Source organism: Palaemon carinicauda, chromosome 1, assembly GCF_036898095.1.
Source record: "Palaemon carinicauda isolate YSFRI2023 chromosome 1, ASM3689809v2, whole genome shotgun sequence".
Classification (NCBI taxonomy): Eukaryota; Metazoa; Arthropoda; class Malacostraca; order Decapoda; family Palaemonidae; genus Palaemon; species Palaemon carinicauda.
In genome coordinates this window covers 104,673,720-104,687,558 of record NC_090725.1, presented here as the reverse complement: position 1 = coordinate 104,687,558, position 13,839 = coordinate 104,673,720, and the positions used below count along the sequence as shown (strand labels likewise).

Below are 13,839 nucleotides of genomic sequence, written 5' to 3'. Positions count from 1 at the left end.
TGGGGGACAGGGCTGGCGGGCAAATATGTGTAAATAGCTAAGGTTTGTATGGTTAGGAAAAATACAAATTATCTTCGAATTTGTCATTTGTTCTGTAACCGAAATACAAACCACGCTATTTACATTGGGTGACTTACCCATTAGGTAGGGTGCTTTGACTTTACCCGGGGACTCAGAATCCGAGTGAGTCGCACTCGAGAAAAGGAGTCCCTGCACCTCACAAGTTCCTTGCTCCGCAAGGAACCGTGTGGCCTACATAAGCTTGTGTGTGAAGGAAGAAGTGTGACCCGTCCTAGGCAGTTGACCTGGAGTTCCAGAAGGAACTCTGGGTTAGGACGTTCCCAATACCACCTCGTCAGGGTATGGGGGACGCGACAGTATTGACTCAATACTCGGAACACAAGGAAGCATGGTTTACCTGCAGAGGTTCGAGGTCAGCTATGCAGAGACCAGGATGCTGCTTCCCCGTAGAGGGGATGATGAAGAAAGAAATAAGGGCCAGACCTACTTCTTTCGTTCATGCAGACTAAAACCTGATAACAATGCCCTCAACCTTCTGCTACCTGTCCAAAAAGGAGCCTGAGGTTAGACCAGCTGTTGTGTAGCCACCACAGAGCGATAGAAAACGTATCGAGACTCCTGTGGGTCACGCCCTGCAGGAAGCAGGCTGCGAAGGTCATTAGACGCTTCCAGACTCCAGCTTGTAGCACCTGCGTCACAGAGTAGTATTACTCGAAGGCGAGGGACGTTGCGATGTATCCAACATCGTGCTGTAGGGCGATGTGACGGGGGAGGGTCTGGAGACAGGTCGAGATGAATGTCCTTGAGTCCGGGCTGAAGAGGTATACTGGTGACTCTCCCCCGTGTCCTCCTTGTGCTCCCAAATCGGCTACAACTGAGGACAAACTGCAGCTGTTCCCAAAGCTAACCTCTCGATTCCTTTACTGGCAAGAAAGAGAAGGTCTTGGGACATCAGATACAGAATGGAGACTCGAAATCTTGAAGGAATTGGACCGAAGGGCCGGGACCCCCAGATTCTGAGTCTAGCCAACAACTCAGGAGCGAACCTGAATGTTGCCTTCCCCTCTTCCTTAGAAAGGGCGGAGTCGTACGAGACCAAGAAGATTGCTTACACACTGGCCGTGGCTAGAGTGAGCAGGAGACCCAAGGCGGAATACAATCCGAGGCCTGTCGTAAAGGGTCTTGAGAAGATCTCTTAAAGGACTAAAAGTCCGAGCCATGCTCCAAGTTGGAGGTCTTCCTCCGACTAGGGCAGGGACGATCGTAGCTTCGCATGAGCGAGGAAAGATCCAGCGGGCAGGAAAAAGTTATTCCTTTAAGCCTGAAGGTCAGGGAAAGGCTGAGCGACAGGCTTCATTGCCGAGAGCGGAAAGGAGTTTCCTCCCGCCGAAAGGCAATAAGACCGTTATTGCTGGAGAAGAGGCCTCAAGGGAAGAGGTATATCTCCCACGGCACCAACCACCGAAGACTCTTCACTTTGCCTGGAAGACCCCTGCGGATGACTATCGCAGATGACGCGACCTCCGTACCGCGACTGTAGCGGGTTGTCTCTTCTTGAGGAGGAGGCGTAGTGTCTCCAGGCATGAAGCCGAAGCGACGCCCCGGTTCGGGAGAGATGTCGCAGTGTGGTTGTTTGAGTAGTCTGTGCCGTGGGAGAAGCTCTCCCGGGAGTTCCGTCAGGGGAAGCAGAGGGTCCAGAAACCGTTCTGCGCATAGTCCCAATGGAGCTCTCCCATTGAAAGGTTGAAAGACAACCTGGTTTTGTTGAGACCCATTGTCCACAGACAAAAAGGAGGGAAGACGCAGGCGTCGAAGTTGTCCCACCATCACCGGAATGCATCTTGCCAGAGTCTCGGGGTCTGAGACTGGGGGGAAGAACAGCGGAAGCTTGAGGTTCCAAGCTGTCGTGATCAGGTCCCCCAGACCAGGACTTACTGGTTACTCAAGGTCAAAGACCCCCAGGTACACTCTCTCTACGAGGCTCTGCTCGGATAGTCGGAGAGAACATTCCTCTGCCTGGAATGAGAGAGCTGATGGTGGTATTGAGAGAATCTCAATCATCCCGGTATCTCTACTGCAAGATGTGAAGGTGTGAAAATGCGTCCCCTGCTGGTTAGAACACGCCAGAATCATGAAGTCGACGCGCACGGAGCGACTCGGCAGGAGCTGTAGGATCTGTAGAGGGGCCAGACTACGGCCCCTAAGCCTGCCTGAATGATGGAGAGGTATCCTTCAGGTCTTGACCATAGGCCTGGACCGGAACATGCCCCCCCCCCCCCCCTTTCCTTTGACGAGTCCGAGAACAGCATCAAGAATGTGGGGAAAGGACGAGAATATCCACTACCATCAAGAGGTTCCATAGGTCAACACCCATTGCAGGTCTAATAGTTCCGCTGGTCCCATAGGGGCCAGGAAGTCCGGTTAAACATTGCCTGAAACCACCGGAACTTGGACCGCCCCACATGGAACTTATCCTGAGGCGACCGTTCGGACTACAGACGGGTCAATGAGGAAAGGAGAACTAGGAAACGTTCCAAGGTAGGGCTGAAAGCTCTGCTTGACTGAGAACAGGTACTGCGACTCTCCTCAGTCTTGCCACAGTCAACTGAAAGGAAGGCTCGGAGGATGTGGCAACAGAATCAGGCGTCCCCAGGTGGTCACCCATCCAAGTACCGACCAGAACCGACGTTGCTTAACCTCGCTGGACGGACGAGAAGCGGGGTTTCCAACGTGGTAAGGCCGTTGACTCAATATCATGGCCAGATACTCCAGATGTTGAGGCAGAAGAAGAGAAGGCTCCAAGCAAAATACCATGAACCCACACTCATGGTAAGCATCCGGAAGCTTGTCCCGGCGCTGAAGAAGGTCGAACCCGAGCCTACCGGAGTTGACCAGCCCTCCAAAAAGCAGAGGAGGCGGAAGCCTGCACCTGAGCGGCCATGAGGAAAGCAGGGAGAGTTCTCTGGGGAAAAAAACCTGCTGTGCCACGGCGGGATAGCCACACTGCATCATAAGCAGGAATACTTGCAGTCTAGGCTGAATTCCACGAGCTCCCTGGAAGATGGATGGAATGGAAACTGAAAGTACCCGTCCTTCCGATCCAGGGTTTAAGGAGTCCTGTCGCCTCGTTACCAGTCTGATCGATTCTGCTGTTCTACGCTGGCCGAAGTTTGTTCGACAAACTTGATCAGGGCTGAGAGGTCGACTACGGAACTCCCCTCTCAGATCCTTCCTTACAAGAAAGGATCGACTGAAGAGGCCGGGGGTGAAGCCGTCGATGATCCTATGGAGGACCTTCGCCTAAGGAATGGATCATTCTGCCCAACCGGGCAACTCTTGCCGACGCTATGGCATAGAGGTTCAGAGACACTGAATTCGCTGACAGAGACGGCAGGCGCGATATCCTTGGCTGATCACAGAGATTGTGCGGGAATGGGCATCGGGAAGCTGTCATCCGGATGAGTAACCTTAAGCATCCTCCCAGCGAGAAACCTGCAATCCTAGAGTTCGTGAACTCTGCCGCTCCTTTTAGGACTGTGCCCCCCCGGGGGAGCCTCCCGTGTCATCTGTTCCTGACAGGAGGAAACTGCAATTGGACACCTTGTCCCAGTTGTCGTAGCCGATAACTTAGGCCGACGTGGTTGAAAGAAAAGGACGCTGGAGCCCTGCAGAGTCTGGATGAAAGCGCCTTGGAGGAGTGAAAACGGAAGTCGATTTCCTCCGCACAGCCGCTGTCTAAGTCTCTGTCCTTGGGCACAAAAAACTCTTCTCAAGGATAGAAGGGTGTCTGAGGTCGTCGACCTTAACAGATGAGACACCCAAAGGAAGCCCTCAGTCAGCGCGTCCAGATGGTACAACATCGAGCTTGTCCGCAAGTTAGATACTTAACGACGAAAGGCCAAGGTGCCTGAGCTCGAGAGGAGGAAAGTACCCATGATCTTCCTGTAGCTTCCTTGAACCAGACCTCGGGCCGTAACCGAGGAGGGAAAGGACCTGGTAAGCCCCCAGAGGAAGGGGTAAGCAGTCACCCCTTGGCCGATGGCGAAATCTCGAACGGAAAGCCTCCCGCCAAAAATCCTTCCAGGGAATGACGGGGAAGGGCTAACCCAGGTTCTGGAAAGAGGAGTGTTGCTCAGACCTCCCTGAAGTTTCTTCCTATTCTTGCAAGTGCCATGCTCTGCGTTTACAGGGTGAGGCCGTGTTCTGGAAATATGCTCCAGAAGAACTCGCCAGGCTAGCCATGCTGCGAAAACCCCAATGGAAATCGTGGTCGCAATCGCCCTGGAGCTCGCGCGATGGTAATTCAAAGATTTGCGCGTGGGCGAACGTGGAAGCGCCCATGCGCGGCCACGCAGGAACGCAAACGAAGGTGAGCTAAGGAGCGCAGAAGGAGGGCGAGAGCTGGTGGTCGGCGAGCGATAACCCATAGACGAGCAATGGATACTGCAAGAATTAAGCCGACGTTCGTGCGAAGAAACACCGTCGGTTCGCGCGAAGAAACACCGTCGGTTCGCGCGACGGAACACCGTCGGTTCGCGCGACGGAACAGCGTCGGTTCGCGCGACGGAACACCGTCGGTTCGCGCGACGGAACACCGTCGGTTCGCGCGACGGAACACCGTCGGTTCGCGCGACGGAACACCGTCGGTTCGCGCGACGGAACAGCGTCGGTTCGCGCGACGGAACACCGTCGGTTCGCGCGACGGAACACCGTCGGTTCGCGCGACGGAACAGCGTCAGTTCGCGCGACGGAACAGCGTCCGTCCGCGCGACGGAATACCGTTGGTTCGTGCGTGGGCGAACATTGGAGAGCATGTGCGCGGACTCGCATGAGCGTAGACGTGCAGGCACGTGGGCGTGTGGGCGCGCAGGCGAATGATCGCGCGGGAGCGCAGGCAAGCGGTCACGCGGGCACGCAGGCGAGCGGTCACGCAGGCGAGCGGTCACGCAGGCGAGCGGTCACGCAGGCGCGCAGGCGAGCGGTCGCGCAAGCGAACGGGTGCGCAGGCGAGCGGTCGCGAGGGTGGGCAGGTGAATGAGCGCGAGTCCGAGGCGGCGAACGCAAGCGTTAGCGCGATGGCGAGGAAACGCGCTGCCGCGTGGGCGAGGAAGACCGCTGGCGATATGGATCAACAGGCGATCGGTGGTGAGCTGGTGAGCGCTAACGCGCAGGTTGGCGATGGCGCGTTGTGGCATGTCGACGCGTTGGCGAGCGATGGCGAGCAGCATGCGCGGGTGAGCCATCGCGCGATGGCGAGCAGCATGCGCGGGTGAACCATCGCGCGATGGCGAGCAGCATGCGCAGGTGGGCGATCGCGCGATGGCGAGCAGCATCCGCAGGGGGGCGATCGCGCGATGGCGAGCAGCATCCGCAGGGGGGGCGATCGCGCGATGGCGAGCAGCATGCGCAGGTGGGCGATCGCGCGATGGCGAGCAGCATGCGCAGGTGGGCGATCGCGCGATGGCGAGCAGCATGCGCAGGTGGGCGATTCGCGCGATGGCGAGCAGCATCCGCAGGTGGGCGAGCAGCATCCGCAGGTGGGCGAGCAGCATCCGCAGGTGGGCGATCGCGCGATGGCGAGCAGCATCCGCAGGTGGGCGATCGCGCGATGGCGAGCAGCATGCGCAGGTGGGCGATCGCGCGATGGCAAGCAGCATGCGCAGGTGGGCGATGGCGAGCAGCATGCGCAGGTGGGCGATGGCGAGCAGCATGCGCAGGTGGGCGATGGCGAGCTAGTAGCTTGCGAACCATGTTCCTTCAGAAGGGTTGGAGAACGTTGGCTGTAACACACGCGGGCGATCCGGAGATCGCCGAGAGACAGGTGATCGCTGACGTGTAGAACGCTGTTGAATAAGCGATACTAAAATCGCCTGTGCGCGCTGGCGAGCAGGTGATCGCTGGCGAGCTGATGATCGCTGACGAGCAGAAGGCAACGCGTGGAAGCCTGCGCATAGAAGAAGAGTCCTTGACCCAGACCTGAACCGAAGTTCTAGATCGCGAGGGCGAACATGGGCGCGTAACAGGAACCAACAGGAACAGCAGGGATGATCATCATGAGAGCGCTGATGAACAGGAGAGCGCTGGCGAAAGGAGAGCGCCTGGTCGCTAATACTGAGCAGGAGCAGGAGAGAACACAGCAGAGGGGCGCGCAGGGGAACCCTGACACGCAAGGGAAGAACCCCCGTGGGAGGCAACCCTTTGCCCCGAAGGGAAAGTTGTCCGTCGGGAGACAGATGTCCATCGGAAGACCGTAGCCTGTCCGCCGGGAGACTGATGTCCGTTGGAAGACCGTTGTCCGTCGGGAAGACCGTTGCCCGTCGGAAGACGAGATCAGACTGCTGTCCATCTGCACCAAGGCGGAAGATCAAGAAAAAGGAGTTGTAGGCTGCAAACGGAGATTCAAAAAGGCGCCTCTTAGCACCCTTATAGGGAGATGAGAGGCCATTACGACGAGGCGGACGGTGGGCTTTACGGCGAGGGAGGCCAACAGCAACAGCAGCAGAAGAATCCTCCGAAGAGGAGTGTCTCTATGAGTGTACTCTCTCGCGAACGAAAGAGAAACACTTCATAGAAGAGACTGGTCAGCCAGTGACCTAAAAGGAGCAATCCTCCGAAGAGGGGCTCCTGCAGTTGCCCAGCCCCTTGAACGAAACTGCAGGTGTGACCGCTCAGCACCAAGAGCATAGTCGCACGAAAAAAAGGCAAGAGAAGAACCCCCCAAAAGGGGAAAAACTCAAGCCTGGACAGGAAAAACTTCCCTCGGAAGGAAAGTTACCCGCCCAAGGAGGCAAACCTCCTGAGAGTTCTAAAATGAACTGGAGAGCTGTCCGTCGTCACGGGAGTACTTCCAGTAGAAGGAGACACGCCCCTGACGAAATACAAGGGGGGAGGCAGCAACAGCCGAATCCCCAGGCCTCAACAAGACACCTCACACCGTTGCCATATTACAGAAACGGACTAGATCGGTAACTGTAAAAAAATAAAACAAAAATCATTAGTACACATTCATTCCCCCGGGAAGGCTCTGAAGAGGAATCCCGAGGGAAAGGAAACAAGAATTACACAACAGGCCACGTGCCCTCACAACCACTTACACTCACGGAAGGAGAGCTGTAACCAAACCAGAATTATAACAATTATAATTATGAAACTATGTAATTATGTAATTTAAAAATGAATGAACACTAAAGAAAGAACGAAAACCCCAAAAGGAATCGTTCTACAAGCTGAAAAAAAAAAACAACTACTATTAGATTCATAAACTAATTGAGACAAACGTACGGCGTAGCAACCCCCCCCCCCCCACACGGAAAGGAAGCTACAAGGGCGTAGTAACACGTAGTAAAAGGGGTGAACGACCTCAAGAGAGAGAGAGAGAGAGAAAGACCGAAGTCAAACTCGATTGCCACCCATAAAATTACGCCGTGGTGGCCTAACTGCCGAGGACACCACGTAGATATCGTACACTACACACACAAATCTGAAAAGGAAACTTACTGGTTTCTATACTCAAATATATATACAAACATGAAAACATGTTTACATATATATTGAGTAAAAGAAAAGTAAGCGATTAAGTAAAGACAAAACAAACAATGGCTGCCAAGAGAGGACCAAGACAGAGACGTCTGTCACAGTCCGAGCCAAAAGTGAAAGTGAGCATTCATCTGTGTGTGAGGGGGGGAGGAGTAGCTAGCTACCACTCCCCTACCCCCCCGCTAACTAGCGCGGGGGTAATACACCCTCGTTAGATGCTAATGGCTCGCCATTTCAGCTGCGCTAAAAGGTAAACCCAATGTAAATAGCGTGGTTTGTATTTCGGTTACGGAACAAACGTCTATTTTTTTCCGAGAGAGAGAGAGAGAGAGAGAGAGAGAGAGAGAGAGATTAAACAAAAATGTGTTTAGAGTACATATGATTTTTAACACCGTCAACGAGTTGAAAAACAATTAAATGTAACTAAGAAAGTAATAACAGCTAATCTGAATTCCTTTATTAACTAAAACAAATATTGATACAAACACACTCGTGTGCGTATGCACAAACACACACACACGTGCAAAAATTGCTACGCAGTAAGAGAGACGGTCGGGAGGAGGTAGAGATGGTGACTGCGATAACATACCGTAACTCGTCACTGAAAGTGATGAAAATAAAAAATCAAAAGAAAAAAAAAATGTAAAAAATATGAAATATAAAAAAAAAAATATATAAATGAGCTAAGTTAGATTAAAATTTCCGTAGTGTAAGTTACGGTATGTTATCGCAGTCACCATCTCTACCTCCTCGCCGATCGTGTCTCCTCGTGCGTGTGTGTTTGTGCATACGCACACGAGCGTGTTTGTATCAATATTTGTTTTAGTTAATAAAGGAATTCAGATTTGCTGATATTGTTTTTTTAGTTACATTTAACTGTCTTTCAACTCGTTAACGCTGTTAAAAATCATATGTACACAACACATTTTTGTTTAATCTCTCATTTTTGTTTACTCTCTCTCTCTCTCTCTCTCTCAGAAAAAATTAATAGACGTCTCTAACACTAACAGTGAAGAACGAGAGAGAGAGAGAGAGAGAGAGAGAGAGAGAGAGAGAGAGAGTATTTATTTAAAGAACATGTTAACACCATGTCTACCTTCTCGCTGATCGTCCGTCTCCTCCTGGCGTAGCAAATCCTACACCTGCGTTGGCCTGTCTCTAAGGTAAAGTGGCAATAAAACACATTTTTTTTTTTATTTCTTTATAATTATCTTTTTTACATGCTTCTTTCATATTATGCAGTTATGTTATTGTTATGTGTAATTATGTATAGCCATTTATTAAGGATTTATTATGGGTTTTTAGGCTGAGGAACGAATTAAATGAATTACCATTTATTCTTATGGGAAAATTCGTTTCTACATTCGAACATTTTCTACATCCGAAGTTGGTTGTGGAACGAATTAAATTCGTAAGTAGAGGTACCACTGTATATCGAGTACAAGAAAAATGTTATTTTTATTAATAAAATAAATTTTTGAATATACTTACCCGATAATCATGTAGCTGTCAACTCCGTTGCCCGACAGAATTCTATGGAGGGATACGCCAGCTATCACAATACTAGAAGGGGGTGTACTTACCAGCGCCACCTGTGGCCAGGTACTCAATCATTTGTTGTTGACACCTCCTCAATTATTCCTCGGTCCACTGGTTCTCTCTGGGGAGGAAAGGGAGGGTCGATTAAATCATGATTATCGGGTAAGTATATTCAAAAATTTATTTTATTATAAAAATAACATTTTTCAATATTAAACTTACCCGATAATCATGTAGCTGATTCACACCCAGGGAGGTGGGTGAAAACCAGTGTACATGATTAAAGGATAGCTAAGTATCCCATATTTCATATAACAGTTATCTCAAATAACAATGAAATAATAAGTACCTGGTAAGGAAGTCGAATAGAACCGTTACTCTGCCTTTTATTTAAAGTTCGTCTTCCTTACTGAGCGCAGCGTTCCTCTTGGAGGCTGAATCAACCCAAAGGTGCCAAAGTACACGGGGTTGCAACCCCTACTAAAGGACCTCTACCAAACCTTTAACCCAGGCGCTTCTCAAGAATGAATAGACCACCCGCCAAATCCAAGGATGCGGAAGGCTTCTTAGCCTACCGTAACAACCATAAAAACAACAATAAAAGTATTCAAGAGAAAGGTTAAAAAAAAGGTTATGGGATTAAGGGAATGTAGTGGCTGAGCCCTCACCTACTACTGCACTCGCTGCTACGAATGGTCCCAGGGTGTAGCAGTTCTCGTAAAGAGACTGGACATCTTTCAGATAAAATGATGCAAACACTGACTTGCTCCTCCAATAGGTTGCATCCATAATGCTCTGCAGAGAACGGTTTTTATTAAAGGCCAACGAAGTAGCTACAGCTCTTACTTCGTGGGTCCTTACCTTCAGCAATGCAAGGTCTTCCTCCTTTAAGTGAGAGTGTGCTTCTCTGATCAGAAGCCTTATATAGTACGAAAGCCCATTCTTGGACATGGGTCTCGAGGGTTTCTTGATGGCACACCATAAGGCTTCTGACTGTCCTCGAATAGGTTTAGACCTCTTCAGATAATATTTGAGAGCTCTGACAGGGCAAAGAACTCTCTCTAGTTCGTTACCTACCATGTTGGAGAGGCTAGGTATTTCGAACGATCTAGGCCAAGGACGTGAAGGAAGCTCGTTCTTTGCTAGGAATCCAAGCTGAAAAGAACATGTTGCAGATTCGGTTGTGAAACCAATGTTCTTGCTGAAGGCATGAACCTCACTGACTCTCTTAGCTGTTGCAAGGCAAACGAGAAAAGCAGTCTTGAGGGTAAAATCCTTGAAGGAAGCTGACTGAAGAGGTTCGAACCTAGATGTCATAAGGAACCTTAAGACTACGTCTAGATTCCAGCCTGGAGTGGAAAGACGACGTTCTTTAGACGTCTCAAAAGACTTGAGAATGTCTTGAAGGTCCTTGTTGGAAGACAGGTCCAAACCCCTGTGGCGGAGAACTGAGGCCAACATGCTCCTATATCCTTTAATCGTAGGTGTTGAAAGGGATCTCTCATTCCTAAGATGAAGAAGGAAGTCAGCTATTTTGATCACAGAGGTATTGGTAGAGGATATTGAATTGGCTCTACACCAGCTTCGGAAGACCTCCCACTTAGACTGGTAGACTCTACGAGTGGAAATTCTTCTAGCTCTGGCAATCGCACTGGCTGCCTCCTTCGAAAAGCCTCTAGCTCTAGCGAATCTTTCGACAGTCTGAAGGCAGTCAGCCGAAGAGCGTGGAGGTTTGGATGCAACCTGTCTACGTGTGGTTGACGTAGAAGGTCCACTCTTAGAGGTAGAGTCCTGGGGAAGTCGACTAGCCATTGAAGTACCTCTGTGTACCATTCTCTTGCAGGCCAAAGGGGAGCAACCAGCGTCAGCCGTGTCCCTTCGTGCGAGACGAATTTCTGCAGAACTTTGTTTATTATCTTGAACGGAGGGAATGCGTACAGGTCGAGATGGGACCAGTTCAGAAGAAAAGCATCCACATGAACCGCTGCAGGGTCTGGAACAGGGGAACAATAAAGCGGAAGTCTCTTGGTTATGGAGGTGGCAAACAGATCTATGGTAGGTTGACCCCACAAGGTCCAAAGTCTGTTGCACACACTCTTGTGGAGGGTCCATTCCGTGGGAATGACCTGATTCCTTCTGCTGAGGCGATCCGCTGAAACATTCATATCGCCCTGGATGAACCTCGTGACCAGAGAGAGGTTTAGACCTCTTGACCAAATGAGGAGGTCCTTTGCGATCTCGTAAAGGCTCCTCGAATGGGTCCCTCCTTGCTTGGAGATGTAAGCCAAGGCTGTGGTGTTGTCTGAATTCACCTCCACCACTTTGCCTAGCAGGAGGGACTTGAAGTTCAACAGGGCTAGATGAACTGCTAACAGTTCCTTGCAGTTGATGTGGAGTAATCCTTGTTCCTTGTTCCATACTCCTGAGCATTCCCGTCCGTCCAAGGTCGCACCCCAGCCCGAGTCCGATGCATCTGAGAAGAGATGAAGATGGGGGGTCTGGATGGCCAATGATAGACCCTCCTTGAGAAGGAGATTGTGCTTCCACCACAGGAGAGTGGTCTTCATCTCTTGGTTGATAGGGATAGAGACTGCTTCTAGAGTCGAGCCCTTGTCCCAATGAGCCGCAAGGTGGAATTGAAGAGGGCGGAGGTGGAGTCTCCCTAGCTCGACAAACAGGGCCAGTGATGAGAGGGTCCCTGTGAGACTCATCCACTGTCTCACTGAGCAATTGCTCCTCTTCAGCATGCTCATGATGCTTGGTTTATCCTGGGGGCCGATGGAAAAGCCCGAAAATCCCGACTCTGAATCTCCATTCCCAGGTACACAATGGATTGGGAGGGAATGAGTTGAGATTTCTCTAAATTGACTAATAGACCTAGGTCTCTGATTAAATCTAAAGTCCAATTGAGGTTCTCCAGACAACGACGACTCGTGGAGGCTCTCAACAGCCAGTCGTCTAGGTAGAGGGAGGCTCTGATGTTCGATAAGTGTAGGAATTTCGCTACATTCCTCATCAGATGAGTAAAGACCATAGGAGCTGTGCTTAGGCCAAAACACAGGGCTTGGAACTGATAGACAACCTTTCCGAAAACGAATCTCAGGAAAGGTTGGGAGTCTGGATGAATGGGAACGTGAAAGTATGCATCTTTCAAGTCCAACGAGACCATCCAGTCCTCCTGTCTGACCGCTGCTAAGACCGACTTGGTCGTCTCCATCGTGAACGTCTGCTTGGTGACATACTCGTTGAGAGAGCTGACGTCCAGCACCGGTCTCCAACCTCCTGTCTTCTTGGCCACAAGAAAGAGACGGTTGTAGAAGCCCGGGGATTGATGGTCCCGGACTATAACCACTGTCTTCTTGGCCACAAGAAAGAGACGGTTGTAGAAGCCCGGGGATTGATGGTCCCGGACTATAACCACTGCCTTCTTCTGCACAAGTAGCGACACCTCCTGTTGCAATGCTAGCCTCTTGTCCTCTTCTTTGTAGTTGGGAGAGAGGTTGATGGGGCGATGTGGTCAGAGGTGGTTTGAGGCAGAATGGAATCTTGTAACCGTACCTCAGCCAACTGACAGACTGTGCGTCTGCACCTCTCTTCTCCCAGGCTCGCCAGAAGATCTTGAGTCTGGCTCCTACTGTTGTCTGGAGAATCTGAGAGTCAGTTCTTTCCCTTAGATGTCCTGGGTCCTTTCCTAGACTTGCTCCTGTGAGAGTCTGGACGGGAGCTTCCTCGGCTGGGGGCTCTACCACGAAAGGGCGGTATGAACCTCGTAGCCGGGGTATCAGCCACTGGGGAGCGATAAGTCTTGGGGACTGAGGTGGCAACCTTAGACTTACGAGCCGATGAGGCTACAAGATCGTGCGTGTCCTTTTGTATCAGGGCAGCCGACAAGTCCTTAACTAGCTCCTCGGGAAAGAGGAACTTTGAGAGTGGAGCAAAAAGGAGTTGTGACCGTTGGCACGGTGTAATGCTGGCGGAAAGGAAGGTACACAGTTGTTCCCTTTTCTTCAACACCCCTGATACAAATAACGACGCTAGCTCACCCGATCCATCTCTGATGGCCTTATCCATGCAGGACATGATTAGCATGGCAGAATCTTTGTCCGCAGGAGAGGTTTTCTTGCTGAGGGCTCCCAGGCACCAGTCGAGAAAGTTGAACATTTCAAAAGCTCTGAACAACCCTTTCAGAAGATGATCCAGGTCTGAGAAGGTCCAACAAACCTTCGAGCGTCTCATAGCAGTCCTCCGAGGCGAGTCCACCAGACTTGAGAAGTCAGCCTGGGCAGAGGCAGGTACTCCCAAGCCTGGTGCTTCCCCTGTGGCATACCAAACGCAACCTTTCGAAGCGAGCTTCGTTGGAGGGAACATGAAGGAAGTCTTGCCAAGGTGTTGTTTAGACTGCAGCCACTCCCCTAAGATCCTTAAAGCCCTCTTGGAGGATCTAGCTAGGACAAGCTTAGTATAGTTGGACTTAGCTTGTTGTACACCCCAGCGAAAACTCAGATGGAGGAGAGCGGGGAATAGCAGAGACGAAGTGGTCTGGGTAAATCTCCCTGAGTAGAGCCAAGACCTTTCGAAAATCAATCGACAATGGAGAAAGCTTAGACTCTTCCACGTCTGATGAGGGATCAAGGTGTGCCTCCTCATCATCCGACACCTCATCAGCAGAGGGTAGCGAAGCGATCGGACCAGAATGCTGAACCGCAGAGTCAGAACGGGTAGGAACAATAACAGAGGTTTCCT

The 13,839-nt window shown here is 51.1% G+C and overlaps 1 protein-coding gene and 1 pseudogene across 1 annotated transcript in view; both read right to left on the bottom strand.

The window, feature by feature from the left end:
* LOC137650482 (AN1-type zinc finger protein 1-like) overlaps positions 1–13,839 on the bottom strand; it is a 64,894-nt gene that overhangs the window by 31,022 nt on the left and 20,033 nt on the right. The gene's annotated exons all lie outside the window — the stretch shown is intronic.
* On the bottom strand, positions 2,650–2,768 carry LOC137659266 (5S ribosomal RNA; annotated as a pseudogene).